A 24,706-nucleotide genomic window follows, 5' to 3' on the forward strand; every position below is an offset into this window, starting at 1 on the left:
GGGATGGGCAGCATTTGGCAACCTTCGTCAAGTCCTCAAGTCGTCTATACCGCAATGTTTGAAGACGAAAGTCTTCAACCAATGCGTCTTACCTGCCATGACATACGGTGCCGAAACGTGGACACTAACTGCGGGACTAGTCCACAAATTCAAAGTCGCTCAGCGTGCTATGGAGCGAGCTATGCTCGGAGTATCTTTGAAGGATAAGATCAGAAATGAGATTATCCGGAAAAGAACCGGTGTCACCGACATAGCTTGCAAAATTAGCAGGCTGAAGTGGCAGTGGGCTGGTCACGTATGTCGTAGGACCGATGGCCGTTGGAGCAGACGAGTCCTAGAGTGGAGACCGCGAATCGGCAAGCGCAGCGTAGGGCGCCCTCCAACCAGGTGGACCGACGACCTTAAGAAGGTGGCGGGCACCAACTGGATGCGGAAGGCGGAGGACAGGGAGCTTTGGCGCACCTTGGGAGAGGCCTATGTTCAGCAGTGGACAACGATTGGCTGTTGATTGATTGATTGATTGATTATACATACTATATAAGTATTATTATAATATTTTTCATATATACAAACATTCTTTTCTACACTAATATTGTTGGCTTGTAATGTATGCTTTCAGCGTTTGATGTAACATATAAAGATATATTGTTGGACAATATAGTATTCAATATATAAGTACCAAATTGTCAGATTTAAATAATTATATTATGTTAGAAATAATTTATATAATATTACAACACTATTATTATAATTACTTAACAATTACAGTTGCATATAACATTAAACGAATACACTAAAAACGAGTTTTGAAGGAATTCTCGTTTAAATGCCACGACTTTTAGCGTTACATAACATAATATACCTTAATAAATAAATAGCATACATTGATATGAACGAACTATATTAAAAGTTTGGTTAATGTATCACTATGACGTCATCGGCTTATCAATGTGTGTGTTAGTATAAAAAGCAATAGATTCACTGTGCGTGTTGGCAAGCTTGACAACTCATAAATATAAATACTTCGGTCCATCAGACTTTTTAATTACTCGAAATTTTCTTTAAGAACAATTTAAAAGAATATTCGGCTTAATTATTATTCAAACGTATTTTCGTTCCCTGCGAAGCAATTAAACGTTTTTAATTCCTCTCAATTTTTCGGCAAACTCTTATTTCGTAATGGAAACATTAATGGTAGAATTTTCTCAATATTTACACTGATTAAGTGAAATTTTATGTTTGATTAAATTATAAAATTAGATTACTTTTAGATAAAAATTACAAAATAAAATTGTTTAATCGAGGTAAACAATATAAGGAGAAAATATTAGTTTTATTCTCGGAGACAAGGAAATAAAATTTCAAGATATCCCTAATATCGAATTTACCTGAAACGTCATTTAAATAATTATCATAGTACTTTTTTTTAATTAGACGGAAAACAAAAAAAAAAAACGGTCTGCACAAATTACAGTACATGCTACATGTACAGCTGGCTTTCGTGGCTTATAATTTTTAAAACTATAGAAACGTACTAATATTTAAAAACTTATAAAATAAAATTGAATTAAATATGAATTCAAAAAACGCAAGGTCATATGTTTGGTGCGACTTTTATATATAAGAGGTTGGTAATGTAATTGTGACATAAACGTATTTACGTAACGTAAACCAAGCGAGGTGACAATGAGATGAATTGATTAAAGAAGCGGTCAGCTGCATCTCGTGTCAATCTATGTATACGAAAGTAGTCCCCTAGCAATACGAGTGCGGTCTTTTTAAAAACGTCAGTCATCATACGAAACAAAAGGTGCTAGTGCAAAGAATGTCTTTTTAAAAATAAAATGCGGAAAGTTCGACGTTCGCCAACTATCTGTCGCTGTTCGGTGTGGACGTGTATGAAAATAGCCACTGTTACTGCCCTGTTCGTATGGTAGTGACAATATCGTTCGGTTAGAATCATCATTTGTCTCGATTTATTATTCGAGTCGAGAGCTACGGAGAGAGTAATGCGTGCATTGTGTCCGTGTGTGTATGTTACAACATAGAGGCAGGACGCATGAATTGATTTTGACAAATAAGGATTAGAATCGCTATTATTTCCTAGTCATAAGATATATGACGTCCGTAACAAATAATATTAAAACGAATGAGGTCCAGCCGATATATTTTCTCCACCAATCGGCAATAGAGAATCAATTCAGAATGTTTTTTATTTCTTTAAGATTAAAAACAAATAAAGAACAAATTGTTTTGATTTTGAATATTATAACATTTATAAGTTGATTTAAATTACTTTTAAAGTTGATGGCGATGGCCTCGAGTGAGAGTAGTGCGCACGACAGGACTTGACAAGTGTGTGCCGACACAAATGCGTCTATCTGGCACGCACACATATGTATATGATGTTAACTTGGTTCATTAATGATTAACTAAAAAACGATTGTCATTTTTTTAGTTTCATTCATCAAATGATCACTGTACAAACATTTATTTTGTAAACTCTGCTCCTTACACATAATTAGGAGTACATTTGATTATTATTTATACATGTGTCATTTCGATTATTTAGGCAAAATTATATTTATACAAAATGTAATATCTATAAATATCCTTAATATATATCCTTAATGCTAACCTACTATATATATATACTAGGTTAACATTAAGGATTTTTGGAAATTTAACCCATAACGTAATGATAAAGGGATGAGAGTTTGAGTAGAGAACTATGGAAATTGGTATTTAGCAATCCTGAATTATGACGCGAGCGTGGTGGCGGGTAAAGTGCTAGTCTAGTGTAGTGGAATATTATTGTATTTTAAACAAGTCACCTTCGTAGAAGTTTTTCACATAACTAGTTCGGTCGCGGGTAGCCTATTAATAACTATAAATAGTACATAGCTTTTTTTCTATAAGCACTAGTTTTTTTTGGCACTCACCGGCGAGTGAGTCTCTACTCGTGCTTTGTGGTCACAGTTCTAACCTAACCCATCCCTTTTTTTCCAGAGGGGAAGTTTTCGACCTAACCTAACCAGATTGGTTCCGGGTAGTAGTAGGCTACTACTACTGGTAAAATTGTTTTTTTTTTCTGTTTATATTTTAAGAGAAGTTTATATTTTAAACGTTGTTTTATTAAATTATTCGACAAACATTTTGTTGAAGCAATTTATAATAAATTTCAAAGCATGCTTAGCCAATCGTGAGTCGTATAGTGAAAACTTTTGTAATTTTTGGTGAATTGACAGGACCTTTTTGACATTCATAAAGGAAACTGCAAACGTGACAGGAGTTCAGGATCGCAGAATAAACTTCTTTATGCGATTATCAGAGCAAGGAAGGAGAAACTTCAAATGTCCAGTCTGCTACTGAAATTTTAAAGACAGAGAAAAACATATCTTACTTAAATAAAAAAATACTATTACTTAAATAAAAAGAATACTATCACTTATAAACATAAAAACATTATTGTTAAATATAGTTAAAAATTATATCATAAAAATACTGATAATGCAAACATACGTTCTTGCATTATTAGCAACGGAATAATAATCGGTCAACCGGTTTTCTTATCATAACAAACAGTTTTTATCCGACTAAATTGCAGACGATGTATATATATTCTATAATATATATATATATATATATGTATTGTATCTCTCAATATTTATGGTTCATTCTATGTTTATTTCATTATTGAAAGACACGAACTTGAAAATATTTTATATATTAAACGTTGTTATTCATTGATTGTTAAATATTTGATTTACATCATCTTTACAACTAAAATATTATTACATGTGACAATCATATTATTGTTATGAAGGTGTTAGGTACCATATTGGTATATACATGAAGGTATAGTGGCCCTGACAATGTGTTTGTAAAATTTCAGGATGATCGGTTGCGTAATGGAGCCGGGAAAGCGTAACAAACAACAGAGATTATACATTCGCCCCTTGAATTATCAGAAAGTCCAATGGTGCCTTTTTGTTTGTTTTGAACCTCTTTGAATAAGATTCACTTGTTCAAGCCACCGAGTCCTCTCAGCTCATAAAATTAATATTAATTTCCAGACAACATGCTATAAGGAAACATCTCGCGTGTGAAAAACTGGACTCGTCGTGGAGCTCCGATCTCCTCTGGATCAACCGCGCCTTATAAAAACTCTTGTCCTAACAAGTTCCAACTAACCTTATATCGAGTTAACTAGTTCACGGATCAAGTTTGTAACGATTTCGATGTTTGACGAGCTGTTTCGTGCTGACTTTGTTATGAAAATTGGATTTTTTATCATCTCCTTGGAATCTTTGCTTTTGGAATTTATTTAATTGATCTCTTAGTTCAGTGGCTCTTTTCAAAAGGCTGCAAATATCGATGTTCGAATTTCAAATCGCAGATGTAGACAGTTTAAAATATTTTCCGTTAAAATTATTTGTCGCTAGACTTAGAAAGTTACACAGAGTTAAATAATTAATTAGGCGCCGTGGAAGACAATCGTTTAGGATGAAATGATTATATTAAGTATATAATTAAGATAAAGTCTTATTTAATTTAATCTTATATAATTTAATTAAAAAATATAAATGTTTGTTTGATAAGATAAGCGACAGGGTGTGAACTTATCATACACAGTCAATATAGTTTTATTATATATAACTTAATATGTTATATATACATAAAAACTATGAACAAAACACGATTATACAAAAATGTTTAACTTTTTACTACCGAAAGTAATTACTATGTCATACTTCTTGCATCGTGTGCAAGTTTTATGCTTGTACGAAACATATTATATCTTTAAATCGCTTTTCTGGTCGTAACTACTTCTGACCGGTTTTCATTCTTCAGGCTGTCTTTACATATGGTTTGCTTAGTATTTGTTTTTTAATATGATTAGACATTATTCACACACGGTCATCTGATCACAAACTAAGCAGAGCTTGTACTATGGAAACCAGACAACTGATATACTACATATAGTGTTATTATTTTGTAAATACATACTTATATAGATAATTACACCCAGAATCAGGACAAACAGACATGTTCATGTACACAAATGTCTATTATGTTCTATTCTTTCTTCTGAGATATATTACATATGTACAAACATATCTCTAAAGGGTATGTTTACACAAAGAAACTTACTTACCTTTGTCAAAAAGATGTTTAGGTTAAAATGAGTTTTGACCGAAAAAAGAAGCCATAACATATTATATAAAATTACGAATATTCATAAGTTAAACAGGAAAGACGTGAGGTGTAAAAAATTAAGTGATGTTTATTTATTGCTCAATTATAAATGTAAATATTTATAATTTTTTAATTTTATAAAGACTATACTTATGTTATTATTACGTTTTTAATATAATTTCATCTGTATAAGTTCATCTGTTAAAATGAACGACGTAATTTTATACTCTGTCTTAGTGGTAGCTTTATATAAAGTTACTGAAGTAAGTCTACATCAACGATTTTTTTCTGTTTATATAAAATATATATGAAGAAAAAAATTAAACGTCTTATTATTAATCGAGCCGAGATGGTCAATTAGAACGTGTGAATCTGAATATCTTTACTGGTGGTAGAGCTTTGTGCAAGCTCCTCTGGGTAGGTACCACCCACTCATCAGATATTCTACCGCAAAACAGCAGTACTTGGTATTGTTGTGTTCCGGTTTGAAGGGTGAGTGAGCCAGTGTAATTACAGGCACAAGGGACATAACATCTTAGTTCCTAAGGTTGGTGGCGCATTGGTGATGTAAGCGATGGTTAACATTTCTTACAATGCCAATGTCTAAGGGCGTTTGGTGACCACTTACCATCAAGTGGCCCATATGCTCGTCCGCCTTCCAATTCTATAAAAAAATATATATATGACTACGGGCTGACAATTAGATAAGCACCACTGAATTTTCATGTGCTTAATAGGTGTTTATAATTCATCTCGTGTTCAGTGAAGGAAAACGTCGTGAGTAAACCCTTCATATGTCTAATTTAACTGAAATTCTGCCATATGTGTATTCAGCAAACCGCATTGGAGCAACGGGATGGAATAAGCTTCAAGCCTTCTCCTCAAAGGGAGAGGAGGCATTAGCCCAGCAGTGGGCCAACAACAGTCTGTTACTATATTTATTTTTCATACCTTTTTTTTATTATGGTGTAATTTAAATTATTTTACTATTATGACTGTTAATATGTATAAAATTAAAGCGCCAAATTAATTATCTAGCTTAAAAGAAGAGTTGTGTTACGAAGATGTTGGGTACAGAAATATAAGCTACCGATCGATATTAGTAAACAAAAATTGAATTAAGATAAGTACATATAAAATTATTACCAAGCTGTTGCATGCAGAATAAAATTATACTGATTGTAAATAAAAATATTGTGGATACAAGCAACAGTTTTTTGTGCGTCTTATTTTGTTGTTTGTTGGAAAATCATCGCATATCTCTGACAAAAGAAAATCGCGTGTCGACATTCGTCTGTAATTGACATATTAAAGCGACTAGTTATGGGAAATATTCGTCATCGATTTCTAAACGATAAAAAATATTAAAAGTTAATAAAAACACTTTTATATAATACATGTAGCTATTAATAAAAACACTTTTATATAATACATGTAGCTATTAAAGCAAAAAAAAAAAGGAAATTATTCTGAAATGTATTGTATAAGGGCCAAAATGATTGGCAACATTTTAGTTCACTCGGATTGGTGAATCAGATTTAAAATTTTATTTACAAGTTTTGTCCCCTATCTACTAACAGTTGCAGTTAAATTAAATCTTTCAACTTCGTGATTGATTTGAAGATCTGACTTATTTCTCCGAACAGCTCGTAGGTTTTAAATCATATATTAAATGAAAATGTAATTATATCTGTACGTTTCGTTATCAATATTAAACCATTTAACCGATCGTAACGAAATTTGAAATTAAGGATATCTGGAACTTTTATAAGAAAAGCATTTACCACATACTGGTGGTAGGGCTTTGTGCAAGCTCGTCTGGGTAGGTACCACCCACTCATCAGATATTCTACCGCAAAACAGCAATACTTGATATTGTTGTGTTCCAGTTTGAAGGGTGAGTGAGCCAGTGTAATTACAGGCACAAGGGACATAAAATCTTAGTTTCCAAGGTTGGTGGCGCATTGGCTATAAGCGATGGTTGACATTTCTTAGAATGCCAATGTCTAAGGGCGTTTGGTGACCACTTACCATCAGGTGGCCCATATGCTCGTCCACCTTCCTATTCTATAAAAAAAAAAAAAAATTTAACGGGATTTACGGAGAAAAAAATATCGACGGGACGAGTCAACGGGAACATGTTATATGGAATCTCAACTGTAAATATTAAATAAATCTAAATTATTATTTCTATTAATCGATTAAAATAGACTATTTATTAATATTGACAGATGTATAGTTTTTACTATCTACGGATGTTTGATAGTCCTTGCTGAAACCGGTCGCAACTTACAACATTTTTTATTGTTAATTTGCGAGTACTTTTTGTTGAATTAAAATAATTCGACGATAAGCATTTCAAGTGGTGTAACTGGTTTCAATTAATTGCTCATTAGTTTTTTTTAATAAATTATAATTATCTTATTAACTGAACATAAACGTGTTGTAGAAAACATTGTATTGTATTTATTCAACAATACCTCCGTTTGATAACATTTTATTGGTGTTACTTTATCAAGTATTTTTAATCCCTGTAACGATAAATTTTATTTAGGACGAATATAAAAACAAAATACAAAGAAGTTTTTAATTTAAATTTCACTACTTCAAAATAATTAATTAGCAGTATATGTTTGTAATTTAAATTAAATATATTTACAGAGGTAAATCAACCCAGAATTTATTATAATTGCATAAAATATCGCGTTATTGTTACGTGTAAAATTTTAATTACGAAGAACTATATAAATTGAAAATGTATTTAAAAATAAGTTTGATCCGAATGTGTCCTATATACATAAATACTGTGAAAAATAAAAAAAAATACTCACGTTGATACGATAAGTCCTCGGAAAATCCGTGAGCCACTGAGCCTTATCGATTCTTTACAAATAAAATCACTAAAAGCTTTTAGCAAACACGACCAAAAATACACATAGGCGAATTGTCACACATTAACATAATTTACTATGACAAGAAAAACGTTTTTCTATGTCAGAATATAATAGAATGTTTTGTAGCGGCGATAGAATACGTAAATTTTCGCGGGAAATGTGGCAAAAGTCGACGCGTCCCGCCCACGACACAGCCAGAGAGCAACTAAAGACTAAAAAGCGAATTCACCTGCAATGCGTGCGCTGATCGGTTGGAGTTAGAACGGAGCGGCAATATGTATCAAACTTAGAGCGGGAGAGAGAGGGGCGTATACACACGTGCTCGGTCCCCCCTAGAGGGTAAAGCCGGTTTCAGGAAGGGGGCGCGTTATTGTAAAGCTGCAAATAAAAGGTGCGTAGTCTAAAAATTGCAATGTGTACGAACGATTTTAATGAACACATTCGATCAATATTTACATATACTTTATCTCGAAATCGTAGTCAAAATTTTTAGTAAAATTCATAACTTTATTTATCCAATTAGTTTTTATCGAAAAATACATCAAGATACAAATTTTTTAATGCATTTTAGTTACTGAACGATATTTATGGGGTCTCCACTCAGGGTTGAAAATTCAATTAGCAATTACAACGTCATATTTTATCGTAAAATAATGGGTTTGGGTTGCTTTAAATAACCCTTTTTTATCACAATGTCGAAATTATCGTATTTATTTTTTGTGACATATATTTCATGTATGTATATATAGGTTTGTATATCATAAGATTTTTTTATATTAATATAAAAGACACATACGTTACACAACAAGGATATTAGTATTAAGAATATCTTAAGGCCATTAAAAAACAATCAAATTAATTCATCTCCGAAATGTGACATGTCGCAGTGTCAACAACATCATTGCAATACAAAATCGTCTTCCAGACATTAAACGCATAATCCGTTTACAGTGAAACGCTTGAATCTTGGAGTAATAGTGCAAAAACTTTTATTAAAAATATAACATCTCGTTATTGCCACCACTGGTGGGAGGAGTGCTGGTTAATTTTTCGCCTAGATGATCGGTATTGCTATTTAACGGAGAAATGCTGTCAAGGTGCTAGCCACCACTAGTTCTTGCCACCATTCCATGCGGTTATGATTTGTACAGAAGCTAAGAGTATTTTTAATTGTATACATTTTAGGCTATAATGTAAATAATTCTTATGTAATTAAATCATACATATAAAAACACATTATTTAAAAAACTATATTTTTATATATAACTAATATATATATTTTACTTACTGGTGGTAGAGCTTTGTGCAAGCTCGTCTGGGTACCACCCACTCATCAGATATTATACCGCAAAACAGCGGTACTTGGTATTGTTGTTTTCCGTTTGAAGGGTGAGTGAGCCAGTATTATTACAGGCACAAGGGACATAACATCTTAGTTCCCAAGGTTAGTGGCGCATTGGCGATGCAAGCGATGGTTAATATTTCTTACACAGCCAATGTCTATGGGCGTTGGTGACCACTTATAATAATAATAATAATATCCTGGGACATTATTCACACACGGCCATCTGATCCCAAATTAAGCAGAGCTTGTACTGTGGAAACCAGACAACTGATATACTACATATACTATTACTCTTTTCTAAATACATACTTATATAGATAATTACACATAGACTCAGGACAAATAGACATGATCATGTACACAAATGTCTGTTCTGGGTGGGAATCGAACCCTTGGGCAACAATCTTGGGCGTGAAAGGGAAGTATCTACCAACTACGCCTATCGTTTTATCAAAACTTACCATCAGGTGGCCCATGTGCTCGTCCGCCTACCAATACTATAAAAAATAGTTATTCAGATAATAATACAAATATAAGTACGCTTATATTCATTTTGATATTATATAGTTACATCGAGTTAGAATTATTAAACAGCTTATTTATAGCAGGTACATCATTATGTATTATTCCACAGTTGATGTCATCCTTTACTGGTATTAAAGTTAAATAGAAATAAAATATTGTAAATATTATAATATTGACCATTACTTCACAGAATAAAACAAATTGTATCAAGTTGTTCGTCTGTGCGTTCGCAATTTTCTCGAAAGGTGAATAATGGGGATTTTTCCTCACATTCCCTTCACAAATTATTTATAAGTTACATTGTGTTGGGACCCCACATATTATACATAAACTCAAAATACAACAGTAACCCGTTCTATATAATAAAGTTTTGTAAAATAACATATATTTTCTTTGATTTTTATAGAAAAATAAAATGTCAATAGTCTGGGGATTCGACAGAAAATCTATATTTACTTTTTTTTTTATAGAATAGGAAGGTGGACGAGCATATGGGCCACCTGATGGTAAGTGGTCACCAAACGCCCTTAGACATTGGCATTGTAAGAAATGTCGACCATCGCTTGTAGCCAATGCGCCACCAAGCTTGGGAACTAAGATTGTATGTCCCTTGTGCCTGTAATTACACTGGCTCACTCATCCTTCAAACCGGAACACAACAATATCAAGTATTGCTGTTTTGCGGTAGAATATCTGATATCTTGGTGGTAGTGCTTTGTGAAGAACCATCTAAGTAGGTAATTGGTGTCTCGAATAGGCACATCACTCAGCTTATATTGGGTTTGAAGACCCGACACTGATATTTAATGGTGTCCTTTGCGGCTGTGACAGACCGTGGCAAAGTGATTTAAAAAATATTATTATGAATATTTACAAAAATAAGGTAAGGATTGTGACGTTTTTCCACACATACTCTTGTACTATAAAATATTTTATGCACGTTGCTTGTCTCTGTTGAGAGTGGCCGCCGTGAACGAAAACTATTCGGAAGGCGTCACTTGGTGGTAGGGATTTATGCAAACTGATCTGGGACGGTACCAACTAATCATCAGATATTCGAGTGTCACACAGCAATACTTAATATTGTTGGTGTTCCAGTTTGAAGGGAGAGTGAGCCTGTGTATAGAGACAAGGGACATAACATCTTATTTTCTATGGTTGGTGGAGCATTGGTAATGTAAGTAATTGGTAATGTTTCTTACAGCGCGAATGTCTTTGGGTGGTGGTGACCACGTATCATCAGGTGTCCCATTTGTCCGTCCAACTATCTATTTCACAAAGAAAACATTGTATTATGTCGAAAATTTTAATGACATTAAACCTGAAATTGTTGATTTAAATGTCCAAGTAACAAAATTATCATGTCCAAACATGCTGCACCGATTCTAATGAAACATGGCACGGAGGCAGATTATATAAAGGAATAACGATTATAATGTTTTTTTTTTAAATAATAATATTGGTAATAAATAGTAAAACTTCAGTTTTATTTACAACCAGCAAAGCGCTTAACGGCTAGTCTTTACACAAAACAATATCGTGACCAGCGCTGCCACTTATGTGAACGTTGACGTCATATCTTGTTAGTAAAAATCATGTATAAATAGACTTATGCAAAGTTAACATACAATCATTAAACATTATATAATGCCATAAAAATGTATAAATTAATTAATCAACAAGTCAGTAAAAAACCTACGGTCTTACTTATAAGTGCTGTTTAACGGTTGATAGTTAAACAATGCTTTGTCTTCTTTTTTCGTATGTCAAATCAATAATGGCAGAAAGAGAGAAATCAGTATTTAACTAAGCAGCTGCTAAACTACGTTTATAAGGCCGCTACTTTAAAGGTTGATTACTACACACACACATAAATTTTATATGTGTATTTGTTTGTTATCGCGTTTCGGTTTAACGGTCTCACCGATGACAACTACTCATTTGTTAAAAATATATAAACTATTTGTAGTTTATATATTTTTTTTTAATTACATTTTTAATTACATTAAAGAGTTAGGTTGTTTTGATAGACCTACACATATTAAAAAAACTGGATTTAATGATTGTCTTTATGAAATAATGGTAATATAAATTGAAGTGATTAGGGCTTTAAGGTTTAATCATAATCAAAAAATTTTAGAAATATATAATAAAAATATGATAATTATTTTGAAATACTAAAGTTAGCCGCTTATTGATATCGTAGGTTTGGTCCATTTTTGTGATATTAGAAAAATATTACTATTAAAACCTACATAGAAATATGAATATGTCTTGAAACAGTCAGTTGTCACTTATGTACATACATCATAGAAAAAAGTTATTTTATTTTTCAAATTTATGTACTTATAATTAATAGACGAAATAATAAAGTAAATTTCTATTCGTAGATACTACCTGTTTAAAAAAAAGATGATATCCCAATTATTCATACAAAGTATTTACAAAATTTTGCTCAGTGTGTTCACAAACTCATACAAAATAATATGATTTGCAAATTAACAACAAATATGCTGTCTTGAAATAAAAACATAAAGTTAATCAAAATAATAGAAAAAACACCGAAGGCACGGGCAACAAAGATTTGTTTACATAACGAGAAAAAAAAACTCACTATCAGCTCCGCGCGTAATATTCCTGACTAACGAATATTTCATTTCGATAGTTTTTCCTGAAACATTTACCATACGTACTTGATAATTGTGATGTTGTATTATACGGTAGAGGATATTTCGAGGAATCTACTCGCCAATGCCGAATGACGTAGAGTTGCGGATACTTATAAAAAAACCCAATGTTGCGGGAGTATAAATCGCACACCGATTTATTCGTTATATTAATATTATATATAGATGGCCTCTCGCCCGTTTGTCTTCTCCCTAACCCATATTTATTTTTCTATAAAATGTAACTTAACTTTTTCTTTTTTGGATATTCTCATAAATCTTAGGGTTAGTCGTTATGCCAACCGCTCGCTGCCCGCAGACTTAATCTATTCTGTCTGATTTGTATATCGAATGTGTTTTTCCGTTTTATAAAAAAATATATAAATTGTATTTTTGCTTTCTATAATAACGTCCGCCAGAATTAATCATTTAATGCGTGATTTATTTACAGACACGCCTGTTACAATTTTAAATCATATTTAAATAATACGCTGAAATATAAAAGTTTTATAAATCTTAGAGTACTTTTAACTTTAGCCTAGTTATTGTTAGACATACTTTCCATTGCCTCTTTCAATTTTTATTTAATAATTGAAGTATAGTAAATACGTGTTATTGTATTGTAGAACAGCGGGATATATAAAGTAACATAATCATTTATAATATGTACTTTATTCATTATTATATTATATACACAAATATTCAAATGCTTATTAATTAATTTAATATTAAATGATGATATTGATGTATTCTTGTATAATAAGCCGAGATGGCCCAGTGGTAAGAACATGTGAATCTTAACCGATGATCGTGGGTTCAAACCCGGGCAAGCACCACTGAATTTTCATGTGCTTAATTTGTGATTATAATTCATCTCGTGCTTTACGGTGAAGGAAAACATCGTGAGGAAACCTGCATGTGTCTAATTTCACTGAAATTCTGCCACATGTGTATTCCACCAACCCGCATTGGAGCAGCGTGGTGGAATAAGCTCCAAACCTTCTCCTCAAAAAGAGGAGAGGAGGCCTTTAGCCCAGCAGTGGGACATTCACAGGCTGTTACGGTTACGGTACGGTATGTCTTCTTGACCGTTACGACCAAGGCGGTCAATCTCAGATGAGACTAGCTTACTGCGCAGGACATATAAATAGTGCACAAGTCTGTGCGTACACACAGGTGCACTTTCTATTTCTTCACTCCCACGAACCGATTGAACGTCAAATCGGACAAGACCGGAAAGAGTTGAGGCGCAAAATCAACGGCTTAACGTGCTTTCCGAGGCACGAGTGTTCACACACTAACACTTCCAACTGGTTTGAACCCAGGACTAGGCAAAGAGAAAAAATAAAAAATAGTTCAGTTCAAATATTTGTATCTTGTTTGTAAACCTATTTTTTTTGTTTGGTAGATATTGACGAGCTATTTCTATATAGCTTATATAGCAATAGCGTTATTAATAAAAAATACTCAAATTTTCAATTGTGATAGTATTACATACGTCAGCTTAAACTGAGATAAGTATATGTATGTGTTGCGTTCTGATTGGAATTGCGAACTCTATATTGATGACGTCATTGTTATGGGACATAATAATAATAATGAAGATGATTGGTCTGTTTATAATCAGATAATGTAACAAACTTAGCCATGCCTCGTAGCACTAATGATGCGTTTTCAATGAACTATTGTTTTCGATGACCTAATAATCTCTATTAAACGCAGAATTATAAACAATGGATCCGTGTAATTACTACAGCTATATTATAAACTTCGTTGGTGTTGTGGTCACTGCCGACAGGACATTAAAAATTTTAATTAGGTTTTTCTACAAATATTTTTTTACCGATGCAGGGTGCCCAATTGATCTTATGGTGGGAGTAGAAAGTACCTCTGTCATCAAAATTATCATCATCATCATCATCATTAACAGCCATTCATAGTTCACTTCTGGTTCAAGGTGCACCAAAGCTCCCAGTTATTCGCCTTTCACGTATAGTCGGATCCCACTTCCTTCTTCAGATCAGCAGTCCATCTGACTAGAGGGTGACCTACGATGCCTTTTCCGATTCGCGAGCTCAACTTAAGGAGCACAATATTTTACATAGATATCAATTCCGATATAAAATATATTAAAGTTAGTAGATCTTAACCAGAGATCGTAATTTTAAATCAGAGCATGTTTATTGAGTTTCGTATGTGATCAATTTGTGAAATAATCATCTCGTGCACAGCGCCGTAGGAAACAAAATCGTGAGAAAACCTGCAGCCGTTTACGGAATTCCGAAGCATACAACTTTACTAATGGTGGTACATACGATGGAATAAGTTATAAATCTTTTACTTCAACAGGAGAGTAGGTTTTTGACCGGTATTGAGATATCAGATATATGCAAAGCAAGTACTGGTTCAAAACTAAGATACTGTCTCTTATGACACTGTAACTACTCGAAGTGATGCTCAATTTTAACGATAACGTTCTGCGGTGAGTTTGAAGCCTATCCTAACAGAATAGCTCTATGAAACACTATAATTGCGTCACATTATAAAACTAATTATTATCTTGAACACATATACAATTCAAAGTTTATAAAAGTTAGGTATATTTGTACCAAGTTATTCATTAAAATCGGATCAATGTGGTTTTTCGAAGGCCAATTTTGCGGTTTATTTGATTATACAACGTTAGTTATACCTTATAAGAGTACACTAAAATTATTTTTATTAATAAAAACAATTCTTCTTCTGCCTAGCGTTTTCCCGGCCTAGTAACGCCAGAGTCTGCTTAACGATTGTTATGTTTCATTTAACTCAAACGTTTCTTTAAATCTTTGGACACTTTATGAGAACATGTTGCCTAACAAAGATTTACTTGATTATTTTAAATCATATTGTATACTGTTTATGTAACAAATGAATACAAATATAATGAGCTTAGTACATTCATCTCAGCATAAGTGCCATATTAATAACAGTATTATTATATATAAATCTTATACTACCATGATGCTGTGTTGGTTCAGTAGATTCAATGCTTATCTAAACTCGAGATTAATCTTCAAATGTAGATAGTACATATATCTAAGTATTCATAGTGTTTAATCTATATTTACAATTCATCTAATGATGAAGAGGAAGTAGCCGAGATGGCCTAGTGGTTAGAACGAAGATTCAGGATCTTAACCGATGATCGTGATTTCAAACTCGGGCAAGCACCCATTGAATTTTCATGTGCTTAATTTGTGTTTATAATTCATCTGGTGCTTGACGGTGAAGGAAAACATCGTGAGGAAACCTGCATTTGTCTAATTTCGCTGAAATTATGCCATATGTGGCATTATTTTAGCGAAATTAGTGGTATTCTAACAACAGGGCGTGGTGGAATAAGCTCCAAACCTTCTCCTCAAAAGAGAGAAGAAGCCTTAGCCCAGCAGTGGGACATTAACAGGCTGTTACTGTGCTGTACTGTACTGATGAAGAGAAATTGAATATTGAGATTTACATCCTCATTGGAGCAAACAATTGGTGGCTACTGGAAGTCAAGTAAAGTAAGGAAATACCTCGGACATACGATTTTGCTTAAATGCCTACTCTTTTCTCACAGATAAGTGTCGGAGCTTATTCGATAATATTGCCTCAGTGCGGGTTAGCCTTTGTATACAAGCGATATTATTTCATCTGATATATGCAAGTTTTGTTAAGACATTTTCGTACAGCACCGAAAATGAGGGTTAAATCTATTACCCAAATTAACCACATGGAAATTCAGCAGTGTTCGCATGATTCTGAAATCTTCAGTTTGAGATCATCAATGTTCAATTTTTTTTATAAATGGGCCTCACTGGTCGAGTTGTGGTATGTGGTATTATATTCTTTAATCTTTAATTTACGCGTTTTTACAAGTATAAAATTTTGGCCAAATGCAACCTTTTTTTAAAGAGTTTTAAAGCCTCTAACACTACGCTGATGCAATGCGGGTTGATGAATCGCATACGATAAAATGATAATGTGATTATATCATAATTCCTGATTACTTCATGTCGTATATATTGATAATACTCCTATATATTACAAATATTATATATTGCTTATAAATCGTAATAAAAATGCAAATGTTTAAGATATTAACCATGATATTCAATTTATATTAATTGTAGAATTAATATTTCCTGGTTACATTAATTTATTTGGACACTTCACGTTACATGTGCATCATCAGATTCTTTTAGAATACCATAATACATATGTTAACATTTTTATCACGAAAACTATTATTTTTTCTATATTTAAAGATTACTTATACAGTTGTTTTGTGGTTGCCTGTCTATGTGTTTTTGTAAGTGTACTTGCCAAGCACACACACTTATTGTTACTGTTTAAGTTCATCCTTACCATCTGTATATCTTCATTTCATACTGACTGACCTACTCTTCAAAACCTTCTATCACGTGTATTGTATACTACGAGGTCTTAATGCATCTAGTTTTTAGCCAGAAACAAAACAGACTTACGTATGTTTTTATTGTATACATGATTTATGTTTTAGTATAAGCTCAAATTTAAATTGAAACAATTTTATACAAAATTGGAAAAGTTTTAAAACTTTAATGCTTCTATCGTTAGAGGCAGTTAACAAAATGTGTATGAGTTTATGTCAAGCCACTTTACGATGATTAATTATTTATCCTTACTTTTGACAAACCGGTTGTTAATACTTTTCTAGGTCAGATTTATTATCATATTACTGAGTTATATAATTATTGACAGTTGTATATTGTGCGATGTGTGTATTGTGTACAATCAGTCACGTACTGCCGATATGTAAAAAAATCGTCGCATTTTTATTATATATATATATATATATACATAGTGTTAACAACACTATATATATATATATATAGTGTTGAGCTACGTATTGAAGACTGGTACAAGGCTAACAAGGCCGACACATAATCAAATGATATAATATCACTATGCGTTCAAAAAAATTACAAGACTGAAATGGAGCTGGACGAGTCAGATTAGCATAATGGCGACCTAATTTGTGACGATGGCTCGTGGTGACGAAAGATGAGCTGTCATCCTCACAAATTGGTTCTCAAGCGATAGACGAGAAGACGTCAAGGTCTTTCGAGGAAGCAGTACGCAAGGTCATTGTCATTGGCAACGATGAAAAATATAAATAACACAATCACAAGCTATATTTATTATGTATCATATAAGCATACTATATAATCCAATGACCTATATTAAATATAACCCTAGAAGGGTTCCAGTTTTGTTAAATTGTAATTATAAGCCCATCCAATTTACCCATAGAATTAATAATCAAAGTCAAATCGGTGATCAAATTCGCGATCTCGTTAAAACTAAACCGTCTGCGGCTTAGCATATTTTATTGGTTTTTCGCGGCGTATAATGTCATGCGAGCGATTGAAGTATTATAGTTATAATTGAAGGTACAAGGGTCAAGGAGAACATAACAATTGTTTGCAAGCCGCATGACATGCCTTTACTATTAATTTCAATGAGTCAAGGCTTGGTAATGAATATTTAACAAAAAAGTTTGCTAAATTATACTTTTTTTAAAGAGAATATTGTTTACTTATAAATTTGACGAATAATTAGTAGATACGGATTTCCGTAACCAATGTTAGAATGTTTATTTTAGATAGTTTATTATGGGACAATAAGCAAAAATCGCACGTGTTCCCCTCCTCTTACAACCCGGGTTCCTTCAAACGAGGCGTGAAGAGGCATCTTGCGGGCCGGCAAGGCGAAGGCGGCTAGTGCAGAACGTTTTTCCCGTCTGTACTGGCCGTCGTCGCGTTTGGACTCTACTACCACTTACCATCAGGTGGAGTAGAGTCATTTGCCCTCCCGGCAAATATAAAATCCAACAGACCTGTAATGATTTCCTCTCGACTGATTTCGGCTACGGAGATCATTCTTAAGTGAGACTAGCCAACTACGGAGGACATACTATAATGCATAAGTGTGTGAGTAAGTGCATTCACTATTCTCTTGCTCTGACCAAATTCCGTACTCGGACGGGCAAATTGGCTACCTGATGGTAAGTTATCACCACCCCTTATAGACATTGGCATTGTAAGATATATTAACCATCCCTTACATCGTCATTGCGTCACCAACCCTCGTTGCTGCGTTGGGTGTATGTCTCTCGTGCCTGTAGTTACACTGGCTCGCTCACCCTTCAAACCGCAACACAACAATACTGTGCTGTTTTGCAGTAGAATATCTGATGAGTGGTAGTACCCAGACGAGCCTGCACAAAGCCTTACCACCAAGTGAAAACTGATTTGCTTCTAGCTTCTAATATGATAGGAATAAGAGGCATAAATCTTTCACCTGCTTTTTCCTACCACGTGTAATAAATCTACTCCCTAAATTCCTTAGACTTATGTAGAACTAATTGTACTTGAGAGTGCTAGATAAAGAAAAAATGTACTTATTAATGTGCTTAAAATATCCAAAACGTTTTAAATCCACTAAGTATTTGCGTCACAGACGCAGTAACTCCTAAAATAACACGATTCGTTTTTTCTATTCATTAATTCGAACACGTCTAGACATACATATATTTAAATACATTTAGTAATTTACACAAGTTTTATATTTTAATATGACTTCTATATCCATTTTTTCGTCAAGCAAAATAGTTGCACACGTGTACGCGTCCGCGGGTGTGTGTGCATTCGCATGAGTATGTACGCGAGCAGACTTGCGCAAAATTGTTTGACTGTATCAACTATTAAATGTGATACGTTATTACAAGTGACATATTCAAAACATACTAAATTCCTATTCGTATCATGTCAAATTAATATTTGCTCAGCCCAATTTCCTTTTATTGATAAAATTTGACGTTCTTATCATTTTAATCATAAAGAATATTACATGTTTATTATTGTCGATGGAATTCCGATAATGTGTGACATGTTTATTGGTGTAATTTATTGTTTCATTTAATCAGATAAATTTATAAGTTATCGCATTATTAATTTTGTTTTATATTTAATTTATAGCTATTATCGTTGACAAAGGTTGGATACACTTTTACGCCTTGCAAAGTCATAGAGCTTGACACAGAGTTATATATTTGCAGATAATTAATTTGTTGATAGGGCTTTGTGCAAAACGTTTGGTTTTTCTATCATCGTACAACAATACTTACTATTGCTGTGTTTCGGTTTGAAGAGTGAGCTGGTGAGTATAACTACGATGACATGACATCTTAATTCCTAAGGTTGGTGGCGCAATGGCGATAAAGAATAGTTAATATTTCTTGCGCCAATGTCTATGCCAATGGGTGGTCATGGCCACTTACGGTCAGGTGGTCCATATAAAAAAAATGCAGTCATTTTTACTGCTAAGGACAATATTTATCTTACCTCTGTTCCGGTGCTGCTGTATAAGATCAATAAATCGATAATATCTCATCAATGATTCTATCTCCAAATAACAGTAGATTATATTGCCGAGTTTCGGTTCGAACGGTAAGTGAATCTATGTAATTTTTAGCAAAAGAGCCATTATTTAATATGGTTTTACGGCGCAATGGCGCTGAATGATGAGATCAATATTTCTTAAACAACACCTGCCAATAGATATCATATTCACCCGTTTGCCTTTGTTTATTAAATTTCCGTTCACCGAAAACATGAGATAAAAACAAACGAAAATAACAAAAAATCATAAACACAGTGATGTTTAACAGTTTGGACCGATTAGTTTTTAGACATCATACCAATAAATACAACATTTAATTAGAACTTTCAGTTGAAAGACCATATCCATAACCATTTGTAAGAAAATATCACGATACCTTAATAATATAATAATTCCATCGATATTGTAACCGTTAAGTCTTTCAACGTCATGTTACGCGATATACAAAACAAAAACAAGCAATGTTCTCTATTACCGTGGTTGTTGAACTTTAGAAAGACAACCTTCCTCTTCGTATTTGAATAATGCCGCCATTAATTCAGAGTCAGGGCACCGGGAAAGGTGCGCGTGGAATTTTTTACTAGGGACCGACGGACAGCTTGTCCTCAATGACACTTTCTATCCACGCGGGATTTGTAAGTTAGTATGGACAAGACGAGATCCAGCGCTACTATATAAGGGTTATACTGACCACATTCCTTAGAGAGACAGGATTATTGACGGCACATAATACCACATAAATATAAAAGTACTAGCTGTTGTATGAACGAGTTGCTTATTTATAAGTAATTACTCATCTGCTATCACAAAAATATTTATTAAAATTATTCCTTTACTTTATGCGTAGCGAACAGTCAATTATAGTTTTATAATAGTTTGTACAGATGTAGTGCTATTCTGTAAGAACTCACTTCATTACTATCACGTGAAATGTTAACCACTGACTTATGGTGATAACTGTTTTGATGCGTGTATTCTTGAAATTTTATGATTATTACAGCCAATGTTATCACTTTATGACATTTCACAACCTTTTTCTGCGGTGGGTGTCCTACGAACATTGACTAGTGTTTCACTTGATGGAAGGATTTTGTAGAAATCCGTCTTGGTACCAGGAACTCATCACATATCATCAATGTCTATGGGCGGTGGTGACCACTTGCAATCAGGCCCATTTACCCATCTGCTTTTTATTTACAAAGAGTTTATTGTATAATTGCGATTAATTGTTATTAGTAATTCAATTAGGTGTTAATTAAACAAACATGTATATTAAGTGGGTAACCTTACTAGATTATAACTTACATTTTACAGTATATAAATTGTTTATTAATATTATTATTTTTAATTATTTTCTGTATCTACATCAAACCAAAATATGATTATTTAAAAATAACTTTTACAAATAAATTTCAAACATCAAGCTTATTCTGGATTTTGCAATATATAGTTATAAGGACTCGTTTTATTACGCCTTTGTGAGAAATGGTTAAATGTTTTCCAACACTTTATATTAGCTTTATAGCACTTGACTTGACTTGACTGATCTTTTTTTTATAAGAATGAATGTTTCGCGAATACAAGAATTTTGTTAACATGTGTTCCAAATTCAAAGTTTGATATAACATGTTTATATCGATTGTCATAGATGCTTCAAGTGATTTGCAGTTGAATGTATTAATTATTTCTATTTATATCTGTACTGTCTGTAAAGTTTTGTTAAATAATCTCATCAAAAACCGAATATTAAACTATTAGTATTTTTCTGAATATAGAATATTTATATATTATATCAATCAATATATCAATCAACAGCCAATCGTTGTCCACTGCTGAACATAGGCCTTTCCTAAGGTGCGCCAAAGCTCCCTGACCTCCGCCTTCCGCATCCAGTTGGTGCCCGCCACCTTCTTAAGGTCGTCGGTTCACCTGGCTGGAGGGCGCCCTACGCTGCGCTTGCCGATTCGCGGTCTCCACTCTAGGACTCGTCTGCTCCAACGGCCATCGGTCCTACGACATACGTGACCAGCCCACTGCCACTTCAGCCTGCTAGTTTTGCAAGCTATGTCGGTGACTCCGGTTCTTTTCCGGATAATCTCATTTCTGATCTTATCCTTCAAAGATACTCCGAGCATAGCTCGCTCCATAGCACGCTGAGCGACTTTGAATTTGTGGACTAGTCCCGCAGTTAGTGTCCACGTTTCGGCACCGTATGTCATGGCAGGTAAGACGCATTGGTTGAAGACTTTCGTCTTCAAACATTGCGGTATAGACGACTTGAGGACTTGACGAAGGTTGCCAAATGCTGCCCATCCCAAGCGAATTCTTCGATCGGCTTCCTTCTCGAAGTTGTTCCTACCGACTTGTATTATCTGTCCTAGGTAGGTATATTCACTAACAACTTCGAGAGGTTTCCCCTCGACGTATATCGGTCCCGGCACGACATGCCTATTGAACATGACCTTGGTCTTGTCCAAGTTTATACCGAGACCGACAGACCGGGAAGACTCGCCTAGGCTACGCAGCATTTCGGTGAGTTGTTCCAGCGACTCTGCTATAACGTCTTCCAACGCGTTGGTGAACAGTTTCGGGTATATTACATCCCCCTGTCTCACCCCTCTGCGCAGTTGGATCGCCTTCGTCTTACAGTCCTGGATGTGGACAGTCATTGTAGCGGCGTTGTACAGACATCTCAGTACCTCGATATATCTCCAATCGATATGACATCTCTGCAATGAGTCGAGCACTGCCCAGGTTTCGATGGAGTCGAAGGCTTTCTCGTAGTCCACAAATGCCATACACAGCGGCTGATTGTACTCTTCGGTCTTCTGCACAATCTGCCGAACAGTATGGATGTGGTCCACGGTGCTGTAGCCTGATCGAAAGCCGGCTTGCTCTGGGGGCTGGAACTCGTCAAGTCGTCTGGCGAGACGGTTCGTGACGACTCTTGAGAACAGCTTATACACGTGACTCAGGAGGGAGATTGGTCTGTAGTTTTTCAAGAGGGTTTTATCACCTTTCTTGAAAAACAGTACCACCTCACTCCCGCTCCACGTTTCCGGGGTCTTGCCATGTTGGATGACGGAATTAAAGTTATTCATTCATTCATCATTATATATATATCTTATATAATGTACCAATCGATAGGTCAATCGTCTGTATCTTGATCTGTATCCCAATAACGAAAATGAACTGTCATTCTTATTAAACTACAGACAATATTAACAATCCCTTTTTATTAAAGCATTTATCTAATTTAATGCGATCCTTGTAATAATAATTTATGTTTTCTTTTGAAATTTAAAGTATCAGTAAGTTAATTATTATAATAAATATTTGAATTTCAATAAAATAATATATTTAGAAGTAAAACTGCACGTTAAAGTCGTCAAATTCGAACGATAGATCCGATATGTAATTAATAGTATTACAAAATATTGTTTACATGTACATATCTCGACATAATTTTCGCTCCTAAATAATTATTGAGAATTTAGAAAGGATTTTATTTTATTCATTTGAGCCGATAAATCGTACATTTTTTTTTCAGTCTTTTGCCGTCCACTGCTGGACGAAAGAATCCCCCATAGAACGCCAATCATCCCGATCTTGGGCAGTCCGCATCCATCCCGAACCTGCCACCTTTTTTAAATCGTCGGCAAGATTTTCAATTTTCAAGCGTGGTGACTAAGGCAAATACCCCCCTATGACCGATGACAAATCGTACATACATATATTAAATACATTATACTTAATTTTTAAACAAACTTATATTATAAATTAAAACGGCTTTACTTTTTATAATTTATAGCTATATTTTCAGAACACTGAATTCGTAAATTGATAATTAGATTCATTAAAAACGAGCACATTTTCCCATTATATCACTTGACTATATTATTATAAAAAAACTTTACATTCAATTAATTTTAAAACAAACTTATATTATAAATTATAATATATCATAATACTTATATTATAAATTAAAACGGCTTAATTTTTTATAATTTATAGCTATATTTTCAGACCACTGAATTCGTAAATTGATAATTAGATTAATTAAAAACGAGCATATTTTCCCATTTTATCACTTTTATTATATTAAAATAAGATAATATTTAAATAAAATAAAAATAAGTCAATTCAAATTTTAAGAAGGCATGTTTATAAAAAGTTTGCATGTATAAAATATAACGAAAAAACTACGTTCAACAATTACGTCTCTATCTTTATGATCTTAGTTAATTTTTGTCTGAAGGTCGCACATCTTGAATCAGAAGGTTGGCACAATTATATCTTATCCTTAATTAGATCTACTTTTCTGTCCATCAATTGTAATATTTTCTCATCCATCATATCGGATTCGCCATTGTTGCAACAACTATACGACCTTGCTTTGTTAATCAAATCTTCAAATGAGGGCAAGACGCAGTTTTAGCTTCTCATTTGTATGGCATTAATTGGCCTTGGATTTTAGGGTTCCGCGCAATATAATATGAAACTAAATCCTCACAACACTTTGTGGTACGTCAAGGAACGTTTTTTATCTAAAGCGGCTTGAGCTGTCAAGTTAAAATTTATATCGTATTCTATTTGCAGCACTATGGCGC

General features: G+C 33.7%; 1 protein-coding gene across 4 annotated transcripts in view; it reads right to left on the reverse strand.

Moving 5' to 3' along the window:
- Positions 1-24,706, reverse strand: part of LOC126781296 (pseudouridylate synthase RPUSD2-like) — a 424,481-nt gene that overhangs the window by 142,992 nt on the left and 256,783 nt on the right. For 2 of the 4 annotated variants that reach the window (XM_050506217.1, XM_050506218.1), the window contains exon 1: positions 8,031-8,277. The exons of the other annotated variants lie outside the window; for them this stretch is intronic. The gene's annotated coding sequence lies outside the window, so the exon portion shown is untranslated. Of the gene's footprint in view, positions 1-8,030; positions 8,278-24,706 lie in introns of those variants that run through there. 4 annotated transcript variants of the gene reach the window in all.

This window comes from Nymphalis io, chromosome 3 (genome assembly GCF_905147045.1).
Source record: "Nymphalis io chromosome 3, ilAglIoxx1.1, whole genome shotgun sequence".
NCBI lineage: Eukaryota > Metazoa > Arthropoda > Insecta > Lepidoptera > Nymphalidae > Nymphalis > Nymphalis io.